We start from the raw sequence: 27,812 nt of genomic DNA, 5'->3' as shown, positions 1-27,812 counted from the left end.
CAGAGAGGACTCATAAGATATGGAGGTCTTGCTATTGTTGAGCTAAACTTATTTTTTCCTCTAGTAAGGCATTGACATGAAGGCAAGACAATTGGGAGTTTATTGGAGGACTGTTTTAGTCTGCCTATCTCAAATAATTGTCAATGGGTTTCAGGTTATAAAGAAATTTAATTTTAATTTTCTTCTTGCCTTTGGTCCCCACATCACTATGGACGGGAGGGTGATGTTAGGGCTCCAGGAAACTAAGTCTATAGGTTTCTGGAGATTAAGCTATTGGTGAAATTGCCTTTTTCTTGTAATTTACTAAGACATTTGTAAACAGATGGAGACTCATGTTCTGTATGACTGTGATCTTCAGTTAGCCATTGGTTTTTCCTTTTCCTTTGTTATCAGGCAGCCAGGAGTGTCGGAGGAATGTCACACATATCCTGCCTGTGGAAGCGGTGGTGTTAGCTTGTGCTTTGCCACTCAGCTTGCCTTATGTTCCCTCATCATCAGTAGGGCTTTAGGTAAAAATCCTTCCTTGCCTCTTCCTAGTTTCTGGTGATTTCCAGGTATCCTTGGTGATACTTCACTTCTGGCAGCTTAATTTCAGCCTTTTCCTCCCAAGTCACACAGCCTTTTTCCCGGGGTCTGTGTGTCTCCATGGCCTTCTTATAAGGATACCAGTAATACTGGATTTAGCGCTCACCCTAATGTTGTATTACCTCATCTTAACTATTTTCACCTGCAAATACTATACTTTCAAATAAGATTACATTCTAAGGTTCCAGATAGACATGAGTTTTGGGAAGATGCTATTAAACTTAGTACAAATGTAAGTAAGGAATTCACAGCAGAGAGTAGTATAAGGGTAGGAATTGCCTAAAAATATAAGATCAAGAGAGAACAGATTGTGACAGATATTTTCTTAGTTTATGAAAAGAAACTAGAGAAGTCTTTGAATGGGTTATTATTTTGTAGTCTCTTATAAAATATGGTTTTTCCAGCCTAAGAAGATTTTTCCAGAAGATTTTTCTAACCTAAGAAGAGATTTAAATGGGGAAAATGGGGAATCTGTTGTGACAGCCATGTATCAGATGCTGTGTGAAAAGTTAAGGGAAAATCTTGCTTATCCCCTTTCCATTTGTGGGTTGTTTTTGAGAGAGAGTGAGCACAAGCAGAGGAGGGGAAGAAGGAGAGAGAGAGAGAGAGAGAGAGAGAGAGAGAGAGAGAGAGAGAGAGAGAGAGAGAATCTCAAGCAAGTTCCATGCTCAGGACAATCCCAATGAGAGGCTCAATCCCATGACGTTGGGATCATTACCCGAGCCGAAGGGTCCGATGCTCAACTGAGCCATCCAGGTGTCCCCCTTTGAGGTATTTTTCACAAAATACAAACAAAACTCACCTGTGGTACTTTGTAGTTCTGAAAACATTATATTGCAAAAATAAGGAAGGATTCAGGTTTAAGATGGTGTTATAGGAGGGTCTTAAACCCCCTTTCTCCCACAGACACACAGAATCTACAGCTACATATGGGACAATTTCCCCATAGAAAAATACCTAGAAATTAACAGAATAACTCCTGCATTTGGGGAAAGATAAGGAAACCACTTTGAAGCAGGTAGGAAAGGCTGAGACCCAATCTTGCCATTAGCCCCACCCCCATCCCTGGGCGAGGATCAGGGCCCACCTCAAAACCTGGAACTTCTCCCTGAGGAGCAAAGTGTTTGAACCTCACAAGGACACTCCAACTTTTAAGAACTGCACCTCAGAAATGAGCTCCTAATACACCTAGCTTTGAAAACCTACCAGGCTCGCGTCCAGAAGAACTGGCTCTTAGAAGGTTCCATCACAAGCTCAGTCACTCAGGCGCCCAGGGAAGGTGCTTTTTAAAAGCACCCAAACTCGGTGTGAAAAGGCTTGTTAATTTAAATTGTACGCCTGAGGGGCAAGAGATACTCTCCAGGAACTGATGCTGGCAGAATCCATGTTAGCAATATCCCTCTGCCTTGCTCAAGCTGTGGGACAGACGCCAACTTTGCCCTCTTACTCGGCTTTGCTAAAGTTGGCAAGCCAAAAAGGAGGACTTTTCTATCCAGGTATAGTAACAGAATTACTTTTTTAATATATGTGTACTAAACACCTGTCATAGTCCAATCAGTATGCTAGGTGTTGAGGATATGATGCTGATAAAGAGAATTGTCTTAAAGTCAAATGGGTATACAGTAACTTAAATAATCACAAAAACTAAATATATAATTATGAAAAAGAACAAGCGCCATAAAGAAATGGTGTGAGAGGGGTGCCTGGGTAGCTCCGTTAAGTGTCGGACTTTTGATTTCAGTTCAGGTCATGATTTCACATATGTGGGTGAGATCAAGCCCTGTGTGGTCTCCGGGCTGGGTATGGAACCTGCTTTAGATTCTCTCTTTGGCCCTTTCCCTCTGCCCCTCGCTCTGCTTGCCCACTCCCTTGTGTACGCACTCTCTCTCTGTCTCTCAAAAACAGAAAAGGTATATGTGCTTATAAGCACATATAAAATGTAAATAGGTTACTCTGTGTGGTTGGTGGCATTATCTTACAATGAGATATTGGGCAAAAAGTTTGATCCAGGTTTGTGCAGGTGTGGTAGGCAAAATTCTGAAGGTGACTTTCCAACACTTCTATTCTTGGTTGTCCAGACAATACTAATATAGTATTGCTGTGAAGAGATTTTAAATATCTAATTAAAGTCTCAAGTCCGTTGATCTGAATATATACAGATGATCTGAATGGTTCTGACCTAGTCAGGTAAGCCCTATAAAAGCAGAGAGTTTTTTTGTTGCTAGCACCAGAAGAAGAAATCAGAGAGATCAGAAGCATGAGAAGTATTTGACACACTGTTGTTGTCTTTAAAGATGGAAGGGGACATGTAAGAAAACGCAGTCAGTTTCTAGAAGGTGAAAGCAGCCCCAGGCTAAGTCCCAGCAAACAGGGTCTTTGGTATTATAACCACTAGGGACTGAATCCTGCTGACACTCTGAGCGAGCTTGAAAGTGGATTCTTCCAAAGAGCCTCCAGATAAAAGCCCAACCACATGATACCTTGATTTTAGCCTTATTAGACTCTAGGCAGAGAGCTCATTTAACCAAGCTGGACTTCCAATCTATGGCAACTGTGAGATAATAAATATGTTTTGTTTTAAGCCAGTAATTTATGATAATTTGTTGTTTGACAATAGAAAAGTAATAGGGTGGTGATTGGGGAAGGAAGTGAATCACAAGTAACTAATTTAAAGAATTAATATGTTGGGATGTCTTTAGGAATTGATCTACAGCAACAGCCCTCAATAAGATCCCCAACAAAAGGTCTTGAAGTCTCTGCTTCATTGTTGGAAAATCACTACAAGCCAAAGTTCATTGATTTTAAGATGACACAACTACAGATTTCTTCCTTAGAGTGAGTTGACAACTACCTCCCTGTAGTTTTCAGCTCTCGATCTTTGATCTAAGCTGGAGGATACTGAAAGACAGAATGCTCAAAGAAACTATTGAGCTGACGCGACCTACTTCTAGTGAGAAATAAGTTTAATTCTATCTGTAAACTATGGCAGCGGTGATTATGAAACCAGCATTTGCTGAACTATTTTATGCAAGTCACTTTCCATAAAATAAGCCATTTGGTCCTCACAAGGTAAGAGCGTCCATTTTACATATCAGGAAAGCAGATGTAACCCTGAGAAGGGTTAAGTAAGCTACCCAACATCAAACTGCTTTTAAGTGGTAGAAAGAGAATGTAGTGTTCTTTGAATTGCCTTTTGCTATACTTGTCCTTCTAGAAGAGGTTAGAGTTTCCTGGTTCAGTAGTCTTCAGGGAACTAGATAAAGTGGTCCATTTAATCATTGATCAGAACTCTTACATCCAAGGATCAATGTTTAAAAGGGTTTTGTTATTTTATTAGTATTATCATCCAGTCAAAATTTTTATTGTTATCTTAGGATGTTATGTATATTTCAGCAAAGGTTAGGTCATGTTATTGAGGTCTGCTGAACGAAACATTCCCCAGTCATATGAAGTCAGCGATTCCAAAATAGAGAGACATCTGGGAGCCATTTACTAAATTGATTTTTTTTTCAAGTGAAGGATATAATAATGCTTTCAATTTTATACATGATGCTAATCCCCTAATTACTCTCAGTTGCTCAGGCATCAGTAGTAGAACCTGACTGAACATTTTGATAGTTGGGGGCCACACTTTTGGCAGGTTTACTATTCTCCTTCATAATTTTTATTACTTTCTTTTTTTGCATTGTTTAAATAGTGTATTCCACTTACCCTGGAGGGCACACCTTGTTGTTTTATCAGTTCCATCTCACATAGGCACTATTGGCATATTTATCCATGTTTTCTGTGTTTTAATTCCTTAGCTCTAATAGTTTTGCCATTTTTTAACCAAACTGAAGAATTGTTATTTACCCAGCGTTGGTGCATTTTGAAAAACTAACATTAACTCCTCATATGGAGGGATTTTGGTGAGCTTCTGAGTGCACTTAAGCAGATATAAAATGCATCATTATTTGCTTTGAAATATGTTCAGAAAATGTATGCATGTGATATGTTAATTTATTTAGTTATGGTGAAGCTAAAAGGAAAGGAAGCATTGGCTTTGTTGAAATCATAGGATCCTTTTCATTCTTCTTTAAAAATAAAAGCTTATGTGTATTTGGAATTTCCAGTGACAGTTACATCTATAATAAAGGGCAGAATCATGCACTTAATATTTAGTGTGCATTTGGAATGAAACCTTTTGAATATTTAAACATCCATTTCTTTGTAAATGTTTCTCTTCTCTACCTCTCTAGCCAAGAGATAGAAAACAATTTTTATTTTGTATGTTCCTTTAATCTATTGATTAATAGTGGCTCCCTGAATGCAAATCTGAGAGTATGTCTAAGACTAAGGCCCTGTTGAGAGGTAAAGGATATCATAGTTCATTATCAGGAGTTACACAGAAACAGAGGAAAGTGTTGGTATACATGTTGTGTAACATTGACCTCATCTTTTTCATCTTGCTTTCTGGAAGGAGAATGTTGGGTGTGGATATTGTGAAAAGTCCCAGGTCATCTCATGTTCAAAGTGTTCTAGGCTGAGCTGGAGAGGTCCCTGCCACATTAGAATCTTCACATAAGCAGCCAAAAATTTAATACTCAAAGTATGTTGAGTGCTTTACATGTACCAACTATACTGAGTCATATACCCTCAGGCACTCAGCTAAACTGAAATTCAGTTTCTCAATAAAATAGCTAAAACCTTATCATTAGAAGATTTAAAAAATAGGTCACTTTGGCATAATATACACTTTGGTCAGGGCATCACATAGACTGTTAACCTTATTCAAAACAATACCAAACCTTTCACAAAACATTCGGTTCAGTATGGCTACAAGGGTTAAGTCCATACATAGCTTACTTCTGCTTATTAATATCACCACTACAGTATTGTTGAGTTTGAAGAATTAACTTCATACTGTGGCACTATATAGTTAATCTTCCACCCACAAGTGTGGTATCTTTATAAGAGCTATCCCTTTGCTTTGGTTTATACCCACAAGTGTGGTATCTTTCTCATTATAAGAGTTATCCCTTTGCTTTGGTTTATACTATATGGTTTTATGATCATTATCAAATATTGCTTATTAAGGGCCTCTTGTTCTTGACATCTTTTTAAAGTGAACAAGGGAAATAGAGTTCTTACCTTTTTGAACCATGGATGATTTGGTTTATTTAAATTTTACTTGAAATTCTACAAAATTATATTTAAAAACTTGGAAAATGTATTAAAATATAATGAAATTTTTCTTTCTTAATTTGGGAACTCTATACAAAAATAGTAGCAGCTATGTGTTCCACTGGACTGGGGTTTACAGTTCATTATACCTATTATTACTCGGCATTTGAACTATTCCTCAGGCCTCTACCCAAAGATGCTGCTAAAGCTTTATCACAGTCCAGGAAAGAGTGATAAGAATAGGCTCTCCACCTTTTTCATTCAGTAATCCTGATGTTGGATTTAACCTATGCTATAATTCTTGTTAGCTAAAAAAGAAAGGCCAAGAGCAAGGTCTGCCTTAAACTTGTGTCAACTCCACCTTCTATGGACTTTTGACTTATGCAGACAGTTAGACCTCCCAAGAATAAGACTATCCACATTCCAAATGGGTAAACACAAAATTCATTCCTACTTTGTTCTTTCTCTATCCTATTAGTGAAGGAGTGGGGAAGGTTCTAGGCTTTGGAACATTTGTCAAGCTATGCATGTCAGAATATATTGGATTACAGGTTTAGATACCCATTCCTGAAAAGTAAGTGTGAGCAATCACTTCCACCCCTGCTACCACCACTAGTGATAATAACATCAATGCTGATTTACTGAGTAGCTAGTGTGCCAAGGATTTTACAATAATCACCTCATCCTTTCACCCAAGAAATAGGAGTTCAATAATATTATTTTCTCTGTTTGACTCTTAGTTGAAGAAATTGAATGATCAAGGCATCAAATAAGTGGCCCTGAATAAAATAGCTACTGATGTTAGAGCCCAGCTTCAGACATAGTATTATTCAAAAGTTCAAACTCTAAGCCACTCTCCCATATTCTGTCTTCACCTCCAGACTTTATTCTTCTGCTTCCAACAGAATGTTTAGGCAGAAGTGCTTAAATATCTTGGAATGGGAGCATATGGCACAGGGACTAGTAACAAAATTGGACAGGGGCAAAGGAAGGCTGTAAGTGGAGAAGAGAGTTTGGATATCTGGAAAATGTCAAGGCTGCTGGCAAGGAAATCAATCTGGGGTGGAATGGGAAGTGACGACGAGGTTTTGATGCAGCCATTTACATATGGGACTTGAGGTACAAGATAGCATGGACAGGAGCATATAGCATAAGCTTAAAATGGACAGGAGATTATTGTGTTACTAACGTGTAAGTTGATCTTGCCCACCAGTTTTTTTAAGGGATTATTTAGAAAAGTAAAGCTGGAGGGGAAAAAGTCTGGCTACGCAGGAGCCTATGTGGAGAACACAAAGACTTATAAAAAATTCACTTGAGATAAAAATTTGTTTCTAGAACATTGATAAGAATGTGGAATCAGCCATAAAACGAGGGTGCTGTGGGAGAAAAGTCAAGAGCTCTGTTTGATCTCTGGTAGATCTTTTCCACCATGGCTAGCTGATGAGAAAATATTTAGGAAAAAAGTTACCCACAATGTATGGCCATATTTTCAGGATGCAAAATAGGCCGGATTCTGCTCAAGAAGCTCTTTGCCCAAACTAATCAACATACTGCCCTCTCAAGAAGAGTTTCTTAATCAGGCTTCTTAATTATCTGTTGTTTTGTAGTATTCTTAGACTGCTTTTTATTTTCCCAGTGCTTTCTAGAGAAGCAAAGTTAAAACTAGCAAAGTGTATACATGTAGTAATATAAAAACCCCTTTAAATTGAAGTGTTTCCTTCCATGTCATATTTGGTAAAATTTGAATAATATATTTGGGGTATAGTATCTTGTATTACAAATGATAACATTTTACATATAGTACATATTTTACATGTAATATTTTCTATATACCATCTACCACTTTAGCATTATACAAAATATATCTGACTCATTGTGTTAGAAAAAAGGATAGTGACCTAATTTCCAATAGATCTCTTAACATAGTTTAAACTATTTTTAAGGAAAATGAAACTATGTTGAAATCCATCATCTTCCCTTTCCAACACATTTATCTGTGTACTGTTTTTAATTGTTTTTTTTATGTGGATTTAATAAGTGTTGAGAATTATATAAACACTTAGTATTTGACCATTTTATGATCATACACTCAAGATAAATACATCTTTGAACTCTCTGAGGGAAGGTTCCTATTAATATAATTGTCAATAGCCTAGCATAAAGTTGAAAAGAAAATGCAGTGCTCTGGTGAGAGAGAGGGAGAGAGAGAGAGAGAGGGAGAAACAGTATTATATTTTTTTTCTGAAATGCTGTTGATTAATATAAGCAGTTTAGTCAAGTGTTCCTCTTATTTTTAAAAAAAATAAGTTTGTAAGAGACATTCTTGTTCATTTAAAAATTAAATTCAAATGAAGGGGGAAATCAGCAATAAAAATGTCACAAGGGAAAGAAAATGGAAAAGTCATTTATTAGGAAGATAATAATGCTTAAAACTTTTATGGTGCTTTACACCTGGGACTTTCAAAGCTCTTCATTAAATGTTAGCTCAAAGGACTTCACACATGTTTCATTTAGTCCTTTTCTTCTGGGACAATTATATAGAGGCATAAAATGCAATAGAAATCACCACTACAGGGGGCAAAAGCCCTATGGCTGTATTATGTGCCCAGCCATGTTCCCAAATGCAGGATTTAATTGTGGGATGCATACACCAGGTTGGCTGTCCCCTGGGTTTAGCCAGGCAGTGATGATCACCCTACTAAATATGGATTTGAATACGGGAAGAAACTCAGTGATGAAGAAGAAAAAAATCACAGCCAAGCACTTAAAGATAATAGATGGATGGATCTGTTGAGCATCACTTCCTACTGTACATCAATTAAATATGAATGAGCAAGGTGGTTTAGAGTGGGCCTCTTTGAATTCATTCTCCGAATACAGGTGCAAAATAGGAGCTGAGGGAGGAGTACTTCTTTTTGAGATCATTAACTCCCAGTTCAGAGGCTGGAAGAAAAGATTTCGATTTGGACTCCAAAGAGAATTAAAAAGTACATCCAATTTCCAGCTCCTCCTGGGGTCATTTTCAGTGATGAAAAACTGTGGAGTTGTATAATGCCAATAAGTATTAACAAGTTTAAATGTTCGCTAAACTAAAAAGAAAAATCAGGGCTCTACAGAGTAGAGCTTAGACCAGTGCACTTGGAGTACCTACTATAGTTCACTTAGGAAGTTACCTTACTAATGAAGAAACCACAAGGCTAACAAATACCATGTGCTAACCAAAATAACTTAGGAAAATGTGTAGGATGCTCTACTGATAATAACATTTCTGGGACACTTCTTATAAGAAAGTTACACCTTTACTGCTCCAACTCCTAATTCTTGGTCAAGACAGTCAACCATAAAAGAGAAGGAAATCCTGCCATTTGTAACAACGTGGATAGACCATGAGGGCATTATGCTAAGTGGACTAAGACAGAGAATGGCAAATACTGTACTATCTCACTTATCTGTGGAATCTAATCCAGAAACAGCAACAGATTGGTGTTATTAGTAGAGGTTGGGGGTGGGAAAAATGACTGAAGCTGGTCAAAAGGTGTAAACTGCAGAGCTTCTGGGTGGCTCAGTCATTAAACATCTGAGTTTGGCTCAGGTCATGATCTCACAGTTCCTGTCACAGACAACATATTGAGCTCACTGTTGTCTGTGCAGAGCCTGCTTCAGATCCTCTGTCCTCCTCTTTGTCTGCCTGTCACCTGCTCGCATGCTCTCTCTCTCTTCCTCAAAAACAAACATTTAAAAAGAAAGAAAAAGAATGTTTTATGTCAACTATATATCAGTAGAACTGGGGTGGGGGGAGAACATTTTGAAACCTGAAAATTGACTGATTTCAAATCAATCTCCACTTAACTCCACCCTGAAGCCACATTGTCCATTCCCTTTATTCATTTATATGTGTGGAGTCTCCCCTGAATTTAGAAGAGGGGCAGGGATGCCTGCGTGGCTCAGTTGTTAGGTGTCCAACTTCAGCTCAGGTCATGATCTCATGGCTTGTGAATTCCAGCCCCGTGTGGGGCTCTGTGCTGACAGCTCAGAGCCGAGAGCCTAGTTTGGATTCTGTGTGTCTCTCTCCCCCTGCCCTGCTTTCTCTCTCTCTCTCTCTCTCTCTCTCTCTCTCTCTCTCTCTCTCACACACACACACACACACACACATATACTCTCTCTCCCTCTCTCTCAAATAAACATTAAAAAAATTTTAAAGGGGGACACTTCTTCCTCATCATTTATAATTATACACAATCTTTTTTCTTTTAATCATTTGGCAGAATGTAATCATTTATGCTTTGATGGTTTTAACATTGTTTAAAGGCAGAACAATTTATTGCAATCACCTCAGTTTTCCCTATTTCTACCCTTGTTCCTCTCCAGTTCATTCTCAGTCTAGCAGCCAGAGGTACCTTTCTAAAGGCTATATCATATCCCTCCACTCAGAACCCATCAGCAGAGTATCATTTCACTCATTGTCAAAGTCTAGGTCTACAGACAGTCGTTCAAAGGTCTACAAAGCACTATTTGATCAGGATCCTGGTTACCTTTATAAGCTCCTTCTTTTCTATTCTTGTCTCTTACTTTGCTGCAGCCACACTGACTTTCTTACTGTTCCTTAAATGTTTAGGAATGTAGTGCCTTGGGTCCTTTGCTCCAACTCATGTTTTCTGGGAAGTTCTTTCCCCAGATATTGGCTTAACTCCTTCTCTCCTTTTTGTCTTGGCTCAAGCATTTTGTTCCCAAAGAAGCTTACAGTGACCACCCTGGTGAATATTTGCAATCTGTATTCCAGCACTCCTAATCCTCTTACTCTACTCTACTCTTTCTTTTTTCCCATGGCACTTATCATCTTCTAACAGATAATTTACTTAGTATTATGTTTACTTTGTATTTTCTGCCTCTCCAGTAGAATGTAAGGTCCTCAAAGGCAAAACCTTGTCTCTTTTCTTCACGGATACATCCTAAGCTCCTGGAGCAGTGCCAGGAACATAGATATGTACTAATCCACGCTTGATAAATACTTGCTGAGTGAGTAAGTGATGAGGGAAAATTCTGCAATGACTATATTAGAGTTTAACTCCTACTTTATTCCTTAATTGCAGAAGTTCCCCTCCCCGCCACCCACAGGAATGACCTAAGTGGCTTTAGGTTTGATCTTCTGATAGTTTCAGTGTTCTAGGTTTCCATTTTTGCACGCCAGCAAGAATTGACAAGACACATTCTATGTAAGTGGCTGAAGCTTGGATTTGTGAGTGATAACTATGTTACAGAATTCATTCTTTCTGACAGCTTTCGAGTTTATGTGATGATGCTTGCCAGTTTGCCTACTTGTTGGCCTTTATATTTATTTTGTTTGTGTTTCCTTATGCTTAAGTTGTTATTTAAAACAAAAATAAGCTAAGGGAAGCCATCAAATAGCAAAAGCATAATTAATTAATTTGAAAGGTCTGCAAAACATAGTTCAGATAGTGCTATACCTAAAGACTGTGCTGCCTATATAATTTTAATTAGGTTATAATTGTGCTTAATTTTTCTGTCAATTTATAAAATAAAAAGAAACATGTACCCAAGACTTTCCACTCAGGATTACTATTGGACACTAACTAGAAACCATTGATATTATGTGATCAGGCATACATTTTTATAGTATCACATCATAGTTAGGTCACCCACATACATGTTTTGGATATCTACACTGCTGTAGATCTAGAAACCCATAAAGGTGCTAATGTTTTTCTGTGAAGTTACCTTTCCAAAGCTCAAATCTGAGCATATCCTCTTCTGTCCATTGTTCTCATTGGTGTGACTTAAGATGTATTCTCAGAACCCAACTTACCTTCCTCTCCTACTCAATCACCATTACCTTTTTTTTCCTTAGAGCAGTTTGTGATGTCTCCTGTCTAGAATTTTGCATAAGCTTTCCTTTGTGTAGAAAGCCTACCTCTTGTTCATCTCCAAATGACACTTCGAATATGATGCCTTAAGTCTGCCTTATTATGCCTGCCACACATGGGGCTTTCCTTCTTTTACTGTCCTCTGATTTTGTTTGCATTCTCAGAAACCTTATGTCTCACATATTCTTACTACAAACACATCATACATTGAAATTACAGTTGACCTTAGGATGATATGGGCTTGAACTGGGCAGGTTCACTTCCATGCACATGTGGTTTTTGGACACATATAGTATGGTATTTTCTTTATGCTTTTCTTAATAACATTTTCTCAATCTTATTTTACTGTAAGAACACAGTGCAGGATACATATACAAAGTATGTATTAATCAATTGCTTTATGTTATCAATGATGCTTCTGCTCAAGAGTAGGCTACTTAGTAGTTAAGTCTGGGGAGAGTCAAAAGTTATATGTGGATTTTTTACTATGCATTGAGTCACCTCCCCTAACCCCTGTGTTGCTCAAAGGTCAACTGTACACACACACACACACACACACACACGCCTATATATCTATATACCTTTATCTCTATATATAATTAATCTTCATTATTAACTCATTTCATATTTGTGAATTCATCTATATGCTAGAGTTTATTTTAATCCCCAAATCAATACTCACTGGGCTTTCATGGTTATTCACAGATATGCACAGATGGGTGACAAATTTGTGTCACCCAACATGTACATCCCCAGTTGAGGGAGAATAGCATATTACTATACGTTATTTTCAGTTCTTTTTTTCAGTTCTCATGCTATAAATACATGTCCCTCTCAGAATATATTTAGTGCCCATTTTTCACATTTTCGCGATTTTTCTTGATGATTTTACTGTTTAAAATGACCCTCAAGTGTAGGGCTGAAGTGCTATCTAGTATCACTAAGCATGGGAATGCTGTGTTGTGCTTTACAGAGAAAATGTAGGTGTGAGATAAGCTGTATTTGGGTGTGAGTTATAGTGCCACTGACATGATTCAAAGTTTTTAATGTTTTATTTATTGTTGAGAGAGAGAAAAATAAAAAGAGAGCACAAGCAGGGGAGGGCAGAGAGAGAGGGAGACACAGAATCTGAAGCAGGCTCCAGGCTCTGAGCTGTCAGCACAGAGCCTGACACAGGGCTTGAACCCACGAACCATGAGATCATGACCTGAGCCAAAGTCGGACACTTAACCGACTGAGCCACCAGGTGCCCCCCAACTTTTAATGAATAAATAACATTTATTAAATGGCATTTAATAATGGGTGTTTGTGGTAACTTGGTAAAACATAATTATAACAAGAATCAACTGTGTGTATACGTATGTATCTTTTGACAGCAGAGCCTCACTCTTTATTTCTAGAGCCTAGCACAGTGCCTGATACATAGCAGGTACTAGATAAATATTTGAGAATTAAATGAACAAAGACAAATAGGACAGGAAAAGATTTTAGTTGCAAGTGAGAAGCATTGCCCTGCTTGATTTAAGCAGAAGTCATATTTACTGAAAGATTAATCGACAACTCAGAGGAGACCTATGAGGGACTTGAAATGAGGCCTGCATGGGCTCGTCAGTTAAGCATCCGACTTTGGCTCAAGTCATGATCTCACGGTTCATGAGTTTGAGGTCTCTGTGCTGACAGCTCAGAGCTTGGAGCCTGCTTCCGATTCTGTGTCTCCCTCTCTGTCTGTCCCTCCCCACTTGCACTCTGTCTCTCTGTCTCTCTCTCAAAAATAAATAAACATTAAAAAAAAAGTTGTTGGTTTTTTTTAAAGAAATGAGACATGGAAAACGAGCAGGAGAAAATAGAGGAGAAGCAGCCCAAGTCCAGCCAAAATAGTGTCCAGAAGCAGTCCAGCTAGGACACCATGCTACAACCACCTTTGAATATAGAGCTCCATGAGTGTATCCCTTCCATCACCAGAATTTAATGCTATCACTTACATCTTTCCTGTTCCCCAGAAATGAAATTTGCCACAATTTCTGCTGCTTTAACTATATTGAGATTCAAATTACCAGTTGAGGGGTGCCTGGGTGGCTCAGTCAGTTAACTATCCGACTTGTGCCTAGGTCATGATCTCGCCATCCTGGAGTTCAATCCCCTCGTTGGGCTCTGTGCTGATAGCTCAAAGCCTGGAGCCTGTTTCAGATTCTGTGTCTCCCTCTCTCTCTCTCTCTCTGCCTCTCCCCTACTCTCTCTCTCTCTCTCTCTCTCTCTCTCTCTCTCTCAAAAATAAACATTACAAAAATTAAATTACCAGTTGAATATAATTGAGTGCTGAGCCTGGTCATGTGCTCATACCCTAGCTGGCCTTTTTCATTTTGGCAGGCAGGAGTGTGCCTTCCACTAGAATTCATTCAGCCATTCCAGAAACATTAGGAAGGTATGTAGTATTTCACAAGCTGTTGGGTGACAAGAATAATCAATATGTAACACAGAGTGTTTTTATTTAAATGCAGCTGTATTAGTTGTTTTTTGTTGTTGGTTTTTGTGTATTGTTGGTTTTTGTTTACCTAACAATACTAAATTACAAACGCCAACACATAGCGGTTTACATAGTAAGCATTCATTCCTCACTCACAGCTCTGTGAATCAGCTGGGATTCTGCAGGGCTTGGATGAGACAGGCTGGGGATTGGGTTCAGATCTGTTCTGTGAAACTCCTGTTCTGGTGCCAGTCACTACCTGGGGCAAAATCTTCCCAGAATTGATGGCAGAAGGACGAAAGATTTGTGTGAATACTGCACCTGCACTTAAAGCCCCAGCAGCGTGCAGTGCCTACATGAGTAAGAGGCAGGACATACTTGTTGCCTACTCTGGTAGAGGTGCTAGAAATCCACATGGCAAAGGTCTTGAATGTTTAATTCTATGTTAGGGGGAAAATCAATTGGAAGGACTAAACCAATCTACCACTGTAGGAAGAGAAGTGTTAAGTTTTAGTCTAAAACAGTTGGAACATTGTTATTGTTAATATTATTGATATTATTTTGGCTTATAACATTGTTATATTAACATCTTTTTTCCCAAGTGGCTTCCTTTTCCATCCTAATTATAACATATTTTAATTACTCCCCTGTTTTCCAGTTTCCCCTCCTTGCTAAAAGTCAAATCGAATATTAAGGACAAGGAGATTGTGTACTTTGTAATTTGTAATGGCCTAATTCTGAATGCTTTTTCTAAAGGGTAAAGGGAGATATAAAAAGAATTTAGCCATACAGCCTCCAAGTAAGACTTGTAACCAGGACTGCACATTAGAATCACCTGGGAGAGATTTTTTTAAATGCTAATACTGGAAACATACCAATTCTATCAGACTCTCTGAGGTGAGGTTTAGGTACTTTAACAGAAATCTTCAAGGATTTGTATGTATATTAAAATTTGAGAAACACTGCTCTGAAGTCAAATAGCTTAAGGCTGATTTGACCCCTACTGTGGGCCACACATGATGTTGCTTAACATTTCTAAGATATTTTGTCATTTATAAAACTAGAATAATCATAACACATAACTCACATACTTGTTCAGTGATTATCCAATGTAATGATGATAGTAAATCATGTGGGAGATACATAAGAACTCAATTAATGATATGTCTTCCTAGTACGGTTATCTCAATTTTGACATTGTCTGTGACCTTGGCAAATTTCAGTTTCCCCCCCCAGGGGGGAATTTTCTCATGTAAAATGATGAATGAGTAATTCTCTGATTTTTCCTTTCAACTGTAACATTCAAAGATTTCCTGGTGTCACTTAAAAATTATTATTTCATCAGTACAGAAATAGGTTATCTCTTTGTATGCACACTCTACGATAAGAATTTAAAATACTAAGGAAATATATGGCATCTCTTTCATTTGAGATATCTTTTGTGGTTGTTTGCGTTTGTTTTGGAATATGTGTTTATAGATTTGCAGTGTTTAAATGTGGTCTGACAGAATGTCAAAGAGAAAAGAGCCGTTTCTATATTCTGGGTGTATCAGTGTGGGCTCTCTAGAGAGACAAAATCAATAGGGTGTGTGTGTGTGGGAAGATATATATATATATATATATATATATATATATATATATATATGTGTATGTGTGTGTGTGTGTGTGTGTACCCACACACATATAGACACATACACTCATATCTCTATAAAGAAAGAAAAGACATTTATTATTAGGATATAAAAAAATAAGGGTATAAAAATTGGCTCATGCTTTTATGGAAGCTGAGAAGTTCCATAATCTGCAGTCAGCAAGCAAGGAGATACAATTGTATAAGGTCCAGTCCTAGTACAAGTCCAAAGGCTGGAAAAGATAGGTGTCCCAGCTGCATGGTCATAAGGCAGAAAGGAAATCTCTCTCTTAGCCTAACTTTTTGTTCATTCAGGCCTTGACCAGGTTGGATAGTGACCACCTACAATGGGGAGGACAATCTGCTTTACTCAGCCTACTAATTCAAATGTTAATCTCATCCAAGAAACATCTTCCACAGACACACCCAGAACAATAGTTAACCAAGTGTTTGGGCCCCCTTGACTGGGTCAGTCAAGATGATACATAAAACTAGCCATCATACTAGGTGATGTCAATAAATTAACTTACTTCTTTAAATTTTTCACTCTCCAAAAACCTGTACAGTAATTGCTAATTTCAAGACCTATGTGTTTCATAATGTTGCAGTTTTTTCACAAATTATTCATTGCTGAACAAGTTATTTATTGAAAATTTTTGTTCAAGAAGGTCATTGTTAGGTATTCTATTTTCATGCCATGTTATGGTTTCATTTTAGGTTTGTCATTTTCCATTACATCAACATGTAACAGAATTACTAACATTAATTAGTATTACATTTTTTACATAGTCATTATTTCAGTATTTATTACTATGCTTACCATGTTAGGAATATTTAAATTTTTTTTGACGTTTATTCATTTTTGAGAGAGAGAGACAGAGCATGAGCATGGAAGGGGCAGAGAGAGGAAGACACAGAATCCGAAGCAGGTCCCAGGATCTGAGCTGTCAGCACAGAGCCCGAGGCGGGGCTCTCATGAACTGCGAGATCATGACCTGAGCAGAGTTGGTCGGTCAACCAACTGAGCCACCCAGGTGCCCCCATGTTTGGAATATTTAAATATGCACATTATATATTCAAGATAGTCTTCCTAATGGCAGGGACTTTATCTCTCTTATCTCCTCAGCTTGTACCAAAGGCTCTCATGGATAGTTGGCATTTATTTATTATTCCTTAATTGAGTGAGTGCTCTTGTTAATTTTTCCAAAAGCTCTGACTAAAAGGCCATCCTAATTCTCATTTCCTCAATAAGAAAATTGTATCAGTTCCCTATTACTAATGTTGTATAACACAGTATCTCTGTCATAAAATACGTGTTTATTATTCATGTGCTTGCAAGTCAGCTGAGACAATTCATCTAGTCTAGATAGGGTAGGGACAGCTCCACTCCTCACATGTCTATCAGGAAACTCAGGATAAAGAGAAGCAGCTGCCAGGATAAAATTTTCTCTTGGTGATGACAGAATGCAAGAGAGTAAGCAGAAACACAAGGCCTCTTCAGACCTAAGTTCAGAAGTGGCACATTGACCCCCACTCACCTTTCTTTGGTGAAAACAAGTTCAAGCTCAAAGTCAAGTTCAGGAGTGATAGCCGCCATTCACAATTAGGCCCTGACAATGGTGAGGATATAGAGACAACTGGAGGGAGAGTTGGAACCAGTAATTCAACCTCCCTAAGAAACTGAGGCTAAGAGAAATAATTTGATTTGTCCATGGTCACAGAGTTAGTAGGCCCTGGAGTCAAGATTTGACTAAATTGCTGACTCCAGTGTTTTAAAACACTTCACTATGTTGTGATGAAGAAGTCATCGTGAATCCATTCCTGGTAACTTGCTAAATATCGTGTACACACACACTGTGTCTCTGTCTCTCTCTCTCTCTTTTGCCTTGAGTTTAATACAAAAAAATAACTAAATTAAAATACAATGCATTTATCACCTTGTTGAGTATGAAGATCCTACAGCTGCAAAGGATTTAATTAAAAGTTGATGATTTAATAGGCAGCTTCCATCTATTGTTTACTCTGGAGGGTGAGATTCAATTTAAAATCAGGTTCCAAATTTCATTTTGGAACAGCATCCTTGTCGTCAGTAGGCGGAAAATGTCCCGAAGGAAGCAGACATGTCCCTGAATAGGAAACACTGAATCAGATAGCCAAGAGCAGCTCAAAAGTTAAAACACAAAGATTTTATGCTGTTTGGTTCTAGGAAGGGCTAGGTATTCAGTTGTAGATACATAGTTGCACATTTTTCACACATTTGCCCCCCCCTTCTCTCTCCCTCTCTTTCTTGATATATATATGGATACATACATACATACATATATACATACATACATACACACTATATATATATTTCTTCCATAGGACAAAGTTTATATTCGTAATATAAAATGACTTCATGTCTCCTTAACACAATAAAACATTGATTAACAAATATTGCAAAGCCAAAATCCTTTGTAATTTTTTTTGTCAACTACACATTGAGAATGAGAAAGAAAGACTGGACCATTATTTAGGGTGAAAATCTCAAAATAGCATGCAGTTAGGACCTTGAGTTAATGTGGGAAAAGTTCTTGCTTTCAAAGATGCTATGATTATTTCACTTAGCATCACCTATACTTTATGGCAAATACCCTCAGATTCATTGTCTACATGACTTTCATACACATTGATGGAATCGTTATTCCAGATGCCTGGTCTGACCGAAACTAGAGACCATTAACAATTCCTACTAGATGCTTCTGGGCCTCCTTTCTTGCCATGAATATGCTTAAATTATAGAGTGTTTGAGTTTGGGGATAGAAATTTATCAACATAAACTTCCCAAAAAGCAAAAATCACGTTAAATGTACAAAATCTGTATCATTGTTTTATTTGTAGATATATATTCGTATACACAGCTGCATTTTGGGGTATATGGCTAGAGTACTATCACTACTTTACAATTAGGTATCTATTGTCCCTGCAGTTTAGTTTCAGCATGTATTAAAATCAATAGGAAAAAGGTTGATTTTCCACAAACATGAAACATTTTTGTCTGTTTTATTGCCAGAGAAATGTAATATTGTATTAGATGCAAAAGATAAAGGCAATCAATGTCTTTTGAAAATAAGCCAACCAAGGGCACCTGGGTGGTTCAGTCCGTTAAGCATCCAGCTTCTGCTCAAGTCATGATCTCACAGTTTGTGGGTTTGGGCACTGTGTCAGGCTCTGAGCTTACAGCTCAGAGCCTGGAGGCTGCTTCAGATTCTGTGTCTCCCTCTCTCTCTCCTCCTCCCCCCCCCCACAATAAATAAACATTTAAAAAATTTTAATAGGAATGCAGAATGATCAGTTAGGCTAAATAATCCTGGATTCAAAACTTGATTCTGGCACTTACTAGCTGTGGACTATGGGCATTGTCAGTGCTTAGTGCCTCTATTAAATGCATTGTGAATTCGGGAAATTCACATTTATTGCACACTTTCTGTATTGGGCCATGTGCAGAGTAAATTGTAGCCATTTTTTTAATAATTCCATGCAATAATCTTGTAGGGCAGGCATTACTACTTTCCTCACTGCCTACATGAAGAACCTGGCTTGCAGAAGTTATATAAACTAGGATATAGCAGTAGAACATGACAGTGCCTGCTATAATAATGGTTTCCTGGTAGCCCAATACATACTAATTTTGGAGACTAACTCTATTTTTCCACTCCTTAAAATTCTCCCTAATCTGCTCATACTAATGTCACTCAGTCCAGGCCTTGTAAATCTATTAATTTGTCCACACTTAACTGACTTGGGCTTGTGGACCTGACTATTCCAGCTACTTCCAGTTCTAAAGTATTAGATACTTTAGAAAAATTGCAACACCAGCTGTCCTGTGCATTCCATTATCTCAAAATATTAATTGATCATCTAGGTATGCTGTGTAAGGAAAATTGGAGCAAATATTGGATGAGGTGTTTGCTCATAGAAATTAATCCTAGCAGGGAAAATAAAAAACCAAGAAAAGTAAGTGATGAGTAAAATAAGGCCAAGTGATAGTAAGGGGAAGAGTGCTACTATAGATATGTGCTCAAGGGATACCTCTCTCAGGTGGTATATTAATTTGCTAGCATTGCATAACAAAGAACAAATGAATGGTGTAAATTCACAAGTGGGAATTTGTTGTCTCACAGTCCTGCAGGCTAGAAGTCCAAGGTCAAGTTGTCAGAGGGTCGGTGTCTTTTCAGGACTGTGAGGGAGAATCTTTTCCATGCTTTTCACTTAGCTTCTAGTAGCCTCAGGCCTTCCATGGCTTGTAGATAGCATTCTTCCTTTATCTTCATATTGCCTTCCCTCTACGCTTATCACTGGTTCATATTTCCCTTTTTTTGTAAGGACACAGACATATTATATTAGGACCCACCCTATTGACCTCATCTTAATTTGACCATCCATCCACAAAGACTCAATTTTCAAATAAGGTCACATGCACAGTACTGGAGGTGAGTACTTTGGGTGGAACACAATGTGATCCTATAATAGGGGGTGAGATTTAGAGTATGTGCCAAAGGATAAATACCTGAACAGTGAGTGGGGGACATGGAAAGTAGAGGAGGCGTAAAAAGGAAGTTACAAATATTCACCAAAAATATGTATTGAAATACTTCCTGAACACTAACAATAACTGAAGCTAGCAATTTTCTAGATGGCCATCAATAGTAAAATGAATAGACTGTGGTTTAGTCACACAATGGAAAATTAAACAGCAGGAATTGGCAAACTACAGAGCATGGCACAGGTAGAGACCACTGCCTGCTTTTATAAATAAAGTTTTATTGGAACATGGCTACTACATCCATTCATTTACACATTGACTATGGTTATTTTGACTCCACAATGGCTTAGTTAAGTAGTCGTGAAAGAGACCATATGGCCCACAAAGCTGAAAATATTTGCTGTCTCTTAAAAATGTGTGTATGTATGTACATACATGTGTGTATATGTATATACATTTATACATATATATGTCTATATACATATATAAAATTATACATATATACATATAAATATATATACATGTATATACATACTGGCTCCTGCTATATAGCAATGAAAATTGGTCATTTACAGATTCACAGTATAATATGAATGAGCCCTGCAGGCATAATCTAATGGAAAAAAAAAGTCAAACACAGAAAACCAGATAATATATGATCCCTTTTATATGAAATAAAATAAGTAAAATAATTGGTATTGGTAAAGGTCACAATAGTGATTACCTTGTGGAGGTAGTGATAAGGAGGAAGGGGACTTCTGGGACTCCAGTAGTGAATTCTGTTTCTTTATTCAGGTGCTGGTTACAAGGGTGGACTCAGTTCACTTTGTGAAAATTCATGGAGATTGACAGCCATACTCAGTTTTCTGTCTATGTATTTAGCAAAACATATTAAAAAATGAATCTGTGTTAAAGATTGCAAACTTTGCATATTCCTAGGACTAAAAAGAGTCGGTCTGCTCAGGTTATTTGAAACATTAGGTATATTAAATTGAAACACTAATTTGTGATTCCTTTATTCTACCCAGGGCTGAATTAAAAGACTTTGTGCATTGATCAATGTGCTCGTTCCTGTGCTGTCCAATTCAGTAGCCAGTAGCCATGTGTGTCTATTAAACAACTGAAATGTCATTTAAAGTGACTGAGCGAATGAAGTTTTTACTTTATTTTAATCAGTCAATCCTTTTAATTAGTTTAATTTTACTTAGTTTATATTCAGTTGGTTTAATTTCACTGTGTGTGGACAGTGGCTACAGGGCCGAAGGACATACCTGTGTCTACTATATGACATAACTCAATCACCAACATTTTTACTCTCACGGTGATTTACCCCTGCTTCCCTACTCAGGTTCATGCTATATAGCATCTAGAAAAGTAAAAACCTGAGTTTCCATCTTACTCCAAATATGTTGTCATCTAATATTTGAAGCTTAAAATTGCTCCTTTTATTTCCACAAGTTTTATTTTGGTAGGGTGTAAACTGAGTGGCTGGTAAAATCATAGATTAAATGGTTCTGTAGGTTTATTAGCTGACACACTTGACTTTGAGATTGTCTTGCCTATTATGACTTTATGAAGCTTTTTAATAGGATGTTGTTTTAATGTTGTGTGCCTGAAAAGATATAGGAAATAGGAAAAAAAATTACTTTCCAAATCACTTGTGCCCCCAATCGCTGTGGCATTAATTTGAGGCATCTTCTCTCTGGTACTAAGAAAATAATTGACACTGTATATTGAAAATAAAGTCATGGTGTTCAGAAAGGCAAAATCATTTGAAAATTCCAAGCTTTAAGTGGGTAATATACCTCAAATCCACTTTTCAGGGACATATTTTAAGTATTTTAATGACATTTTTAGATGTTTCACATTTTCAAAACACATGCAGTTATCATAAAAATAGTTCATTCAAACATCATTTCTTTTTTTTTTTTTTTTTTTTTTTTTTTTTTCAACATTTTTTATTTATTTTTGGGACAGAGAGAGACAGAGCATGAACGGGGGAGGGGCAGAGAGAGAGGGAGACACAGAATTGGAAACAGGCTCCAGGCTCCGAGCCATCAGCCCAGAGCCTGACGCGGGGCTCGAACTCACGGACCGCGAGATCGTGACCTGGCTGAAGTCGGACGCTTAACCGACTGCGCCACCCAGGCGCCCCTCAAACATCATTTCTAATGTAGACACAAACACATTTATAAAAGCAAGGAAACAGAACTGTTCAAATTTGGAAGAACTATATTAATCGCATTATTGTGAGAGTTTACTACTTTGAAGTTGTCAGTGATTTGGTAGTTTTTAATCAATATATAAACTTTAGAAATCTAATAAATTATCATTTGCCTGGAATCCAAACAAACAATACTCAAATGAAATCCCCTTTTGAATATTGTCTTTTATTTGTCAAATTAAGAACAAAATGATAAAAAAAAAAAAAGCTAGCAGTCACCGTGAATATATTGAAATAGTTAACTCAGCAATATTATGGTCCTTTATAAACTTCTAAAATGTACAGTGAAATATAACAATCAGTTTAGCAATTTTTTTTCTGGTACTCTGCATTATTTAAATACTCTATAAGGAAGGAAGATTGAAATGCTGCTCTGTAAAGTTTCAGTTATAGGTGTATTTCTGTTGTGCTTAAGTTTTTAAAATTCAGCCATTTCTTTTTGTGATGATCATTATAGCTACGAACTGTATGTTTTGTTGAATTAATTACCATCTCTTGAGCATCATGTCCCAAAAGGAATGTGATGGAGAGTGTGTATGCATTCACTTGGAAATCACATATGTCTGTCTATGGCTTTTTGTGCATGGTGAATACTTGTTGTAGTTTTAGGTAGGGTAGAAGAAAATGATGAATGGTCTGTCTCCAGAAATTGTGATAATGCTTGTAGTCTATAGATGGAGAAGGGCTTCCCTCATGAACGGAAGTATTTTCTAGTATCAGCTTCTAATTCTCTGGCTGCATCTTCAAGCACACTTAGGTAGAAGAGATTAGATGCAATTGGACTCCATTATAGAATCTATTAGTGATGAGAAACGGGTTAGTGGTATACTTTATTTTTTTCTTATTTGGCCAGTCTGCTGTTATGAACTGTTCAGAAAAAGGTGGCAAATTTCTTAGAGCAAACATGTCAAATATGTATCAGAGTCCAGGGATGGTAAGAGTGTGGATGCATTGGTAAGCCAATTACAAAATTGATTTTTTTTTAAACGGAGATGCCTGTATTTTCCTACTGCCATCAAAGAACACACATGGTAATTGTATATAATGTAGTGATCTGTAGTTTGCTCCCTATAGTTGGAAATGTCAAAATAAAATGGCAGTAGTCACACCTTTGTTATATAAGCCAATATCTTTTTCTTGGTTTAGCAATCTGTTTCATTCAAGCATTTAGATATTTGTTAAAAGACTTATATCCCAAATAAGTCATTGAATTAAAACTTTGGGAAGATTCGCTTGAGATGAGATCATTATGGATGGGGAATTAAAATGTTCCATAAGGTGACATATTGAGAACATGTCATCTTCTGTAGAGATCCACATCTACGATGTTGTTTTCTGTATAAACTAGTCAAAAGCAGGGATGTTGGCTAGAACTCTTCATTTCAGAGAGCAAGATTCCAAGTGTTCCTCTCTGATAGTGTCTTCACTTGAACTACTTTGCACACTCCTTCCCTCTGACATAGTCTGCCTTCTCCCCCTGACTTCAAATTTTATCCACACTTGCTTCTCAAGTGAATCCTACTGAAGGTGTTTTGTGATCCTTTGCCTTCTTGACCTCTTACTTGTATTCTTTATTTAGGGCATGTAATCTATTTTATGAATTATATTAGGACAAATTATTCTGTAGACATAAGATTTCTCTTGCATACTAAATTATGAAGTCTGTTGAGATTTGAATATTGAAAGGGAATTTTATCTGATTTGTGTGTAGGTTGTTATTTGTTACTTAATTTTTTGGCTTAACTCTATTTTATTTTTTCCTTAAGAAGCTAAATATGATCACACAGTATTTGTCCCTTTATATAGCACCTGAGTAGTGCTGGGATCATAGCAGCAATCAGTAAAAGTTCATAGTTAGGAATATTTCCATGGGGAGAAAAATAAGTAGAATATTAGCATAAAAATGTCTCCAAGCTTCATCTGTGAGAAGCCATTGAAGATAGCTTGACCCAGTGAAGAAATCTATGGCAAATTTGAAGTATTAGCATTCTGAAGAAAAGCCTTAGTCCTCTTCTGCTGAATGGAGTTGTGAATTATTTACATAACCATCATATAACAACTTATTGACTTCAAGATTGTAAAGTACCCTATTAATGTTTTAAGCATTTCCCTTTATTTTAACAGAGGTAAATTATTTAGGCAATGTTAAAATGTTTTATGCTTTGACTAATGAGTAGAGAAAGTGTGTATCATATCTTATTTTAATTGGCTGTTTACCTTATCCTGTGAAAATCATATATTTATTATTTCAGACATGATTAACTATGCCTGTACTCCCTGATATATCTGTATGCCATTTTCACACACAGTTTAGTCATTAAGACACATAGCTGTGTAGATAATCGTTACTTAAAAAATGTCACTTTCTTCAACAAGGAACTACATTTCCACCTAGAGGCAAAGCCAAATTTTTACCATCTCTTACCTCCATGTCTTTCTCTTGGCACTATCTAAACAAACTCTATTATTGGTTTCTTCACACCTTATACTCTCAGTCAGCAGATCCTGCCACTATAAAATATATCAGGACAACACAAATTTATAGCAGTAAACAAGTGCCTCCCCACTCAGGCTTTCTCTTTCAGAGTGGTATGAACTCTACTGGAATGCAGTGACTCCAAAGCAATATCCCCATGTAATATCCTCATAATGTATTAATCTAATCCATCCTATCACCCAGAGGAAAATTGTTTGATAAACTGGGCCTTGACTGTTTGAGAAGTTGGAATTATTTCTCAGAGTTATAGTAATAGAGTACACAATGAAAGGTCATTCAGAGCTCCCTTTGATATCTGTATAGCACATGAAGCTTTTATTTAGTTTATATATTCCTTAAAAAATCATGAAATAGGCAGAAGTGGAGTATTTCTGTTTTCTGCAACACTCAGACCAAAACCAGGTTTTCTAAGGCCGCTATCTAGCCCTTGGCAAAATATAACCAGAAAATGAATTAATTTCACTATTAAAGATCTCTAAAGAATAGGATTCTGCATTCTCCTGAAGACACCTAGTAAAAGTCAAAGGTTTCTTTGCTGGGCATCCTCAGACTAGTTTACCAGAATCAGAAGTGAATTAAAGTAAGTGTGATTTATATATTTTTTTCCTTCTCCCTCCTTTTCAATGACAAATACTTCTCTCTTGCCATAAGATGAATAAAACACGATTAAGCTATTATAGTTAAATTCCAAATGCCCAAAGTAAGTAACATAAATGTAAGAGGGCTGGGTATAAAATAATACAGAATGCTGGCATTTATAGTAAACTAGAGAAAACAAGTCTCATTTAATTTCCACATTTAATTTCTTTAAAAAACACTATACAAGTGTTTTGACCCAAACGAGTAGGAGAATTATGTCTAAACAAAACCTGCTGTCAGATATTTTTAGCAGTTTTATTTATTATTGCCAGAATTAAGAAGCAACCAAGATATCCATTAGTATGTGAATGGATAAATAAAATGTGGTACCTCCAGCCAATGGACTTTTATTCAGTGCTAAAATAAAATAAAAAAAAGGAGCTGCAAGATATGAAAAGACATGGAGGAATCCGAAATGCATATTTGTGACTGAAAGAACCCAGTCTGAAAAGGCTAGGTACTGTATGTTTCTAACTGTAGGACATTCTAGAAAAAGTAAAGGTATGTAGACAGTTAAAAAAAATCAGTGATTGCCATGGTTTAGGGGAGAGAGAAAGATGAATAGGCAGAGCACAAAGGATTTTTAGGACAGGGAAACTATTTTCCATGTTACTGTTGTGGTATACAAATGTCATTATAAATTTGTTAAACCCCATAGAATGGAGCTTCTGAGGAAGATGGTGGCATAGGAGAGCGCTGGGCTTACCTCGTCCTGGTGATCACTTAAATTCCACCCACACCTGCCTAAATAACCCAGAAAACCACTAGAAGACTAGCAGATAGGACTCTCCAGAGCCAAGCGTAGACAAGAGGCCTACGGAAGAGGGTAGGAAGGGTGGAGAGGCTAGGTGCTCTAAGACTGACTGGCGGGAGGGAGCCGGGGTGGCGGAGGGGCAGCCTACCCAGAAAGGCAGAGCCCCCAAGTCTGGCTTGCAAAAGTGGAAGGGCCGGACTGCATGAGTTCTGACAGCCAGCGGGACTTAAGATCTGGAATATTAAAAGTCAGCAGCTCTGCTCAAAGAGCGGGAGGGCGAGAGGACACCAGGAGGGAGAGGTGTTGAGCCCCGGAGGACAGAGCTCAGCTCAGCAGGGAACAAAGGCGATGGGAAGCGCTATCTCCCTCATCCATCCCCCAGCCAAAATCCCAAAGGGAACCAGTTCCCATCACGGAACTTGCTTGCACACAAACACCCAATGCTGTGCTTCTATGGATCCATCCCTCCTATGGGTCTGCCTCCCTCCTGGTGCCACAGGGCCCCTCCCGAAGCAGACCACCAAAGGCAAAGTGAGCTGAGTCTGCCCCTCCCACCCCTGTGCAACTTGCAGATCCACCCCAGCTAATACACCAGATCCCATAGAAGCAGCACCACAAGCCTGGCAGTGTGCAAGTAGCCAGGAAAGGGGCCACACCACTCCACAGTTAGCCCCGCCCCTGGGAGAGGGGAAGATAAGGTACACACCAGTCTGACTGTAGCCCCAGTGGTGGGCTGGGGGAAGACATCAGGTCTGACTGCGGCCCCGCCCACCAACACAAGTTACTCCAGACAGCACAGAGGAAGAGCCCTGCAGTTCCGCGCCACTCCAGGGACTATCCAAAATGACAAAACAGAAGAATTCTCCTCAAAAGAAACTCCAGGAAGTAGTGACAGGTAATGAACTGATCAAAAACGATTTAGACAATATAACACAAAATGAATTTAAAATAATAGTCATAAAATTAATTGCTGGGCTTGAAAATAGTATAGAGGACAGCAGAGAATCTATTACTACAGAGATCAAGGGACTAAAAAACAATTATGAGGAGCTAAAAAATGCTATAAATGAGCTGCAAAATAAAATGGAGGTGACCACAGCTCGGATTGAAGAGGCAGAGGAGAGAATAGGTGAATTAGAAGATAAAATTATGGAAAAAGAAGAAGCTGAGAAAAAGAGAGGTAAAAAAATCCAGGAGTATGACGGGAGACTTAGAGAACTATGTGACATAATTAAAGGAAATAATGTATGCATAATTGGGATTCCAGAGGAGGAAGAGAGAGAGAAAGGGGCTGAAGGTGTACTTGAAGAAATCATAGCTGAGAACTTCCCTGATCTGGGGAAGGAAAAAGGCAGTGAAATCCAAGAGACACAGAGAACTCCCTTCAGACGTAACTTGAATCAATCTTCTGCATGACATATAGTGAAACTGGCAAAATACAAGCAGAAA

Source organism: Neofelis nebulosa, chromosome 4 (genome assembly GCF_028018385.1).
Source record: "Neofelis nebulosa isolate mNeoNeb1 chromosome 4, mNeoNeb1.pri, whole genome shotgun sequence".
Taxonomy (NCBI): domain Eukaryota; kingdom Metazoa; phylum Chordata; class Mammalia; order Carnivora; family Felidae; genus Neofelis; species Neofelis nebulosa.
Note: the sequence above shows the minus strand (reverse complement) of the source record.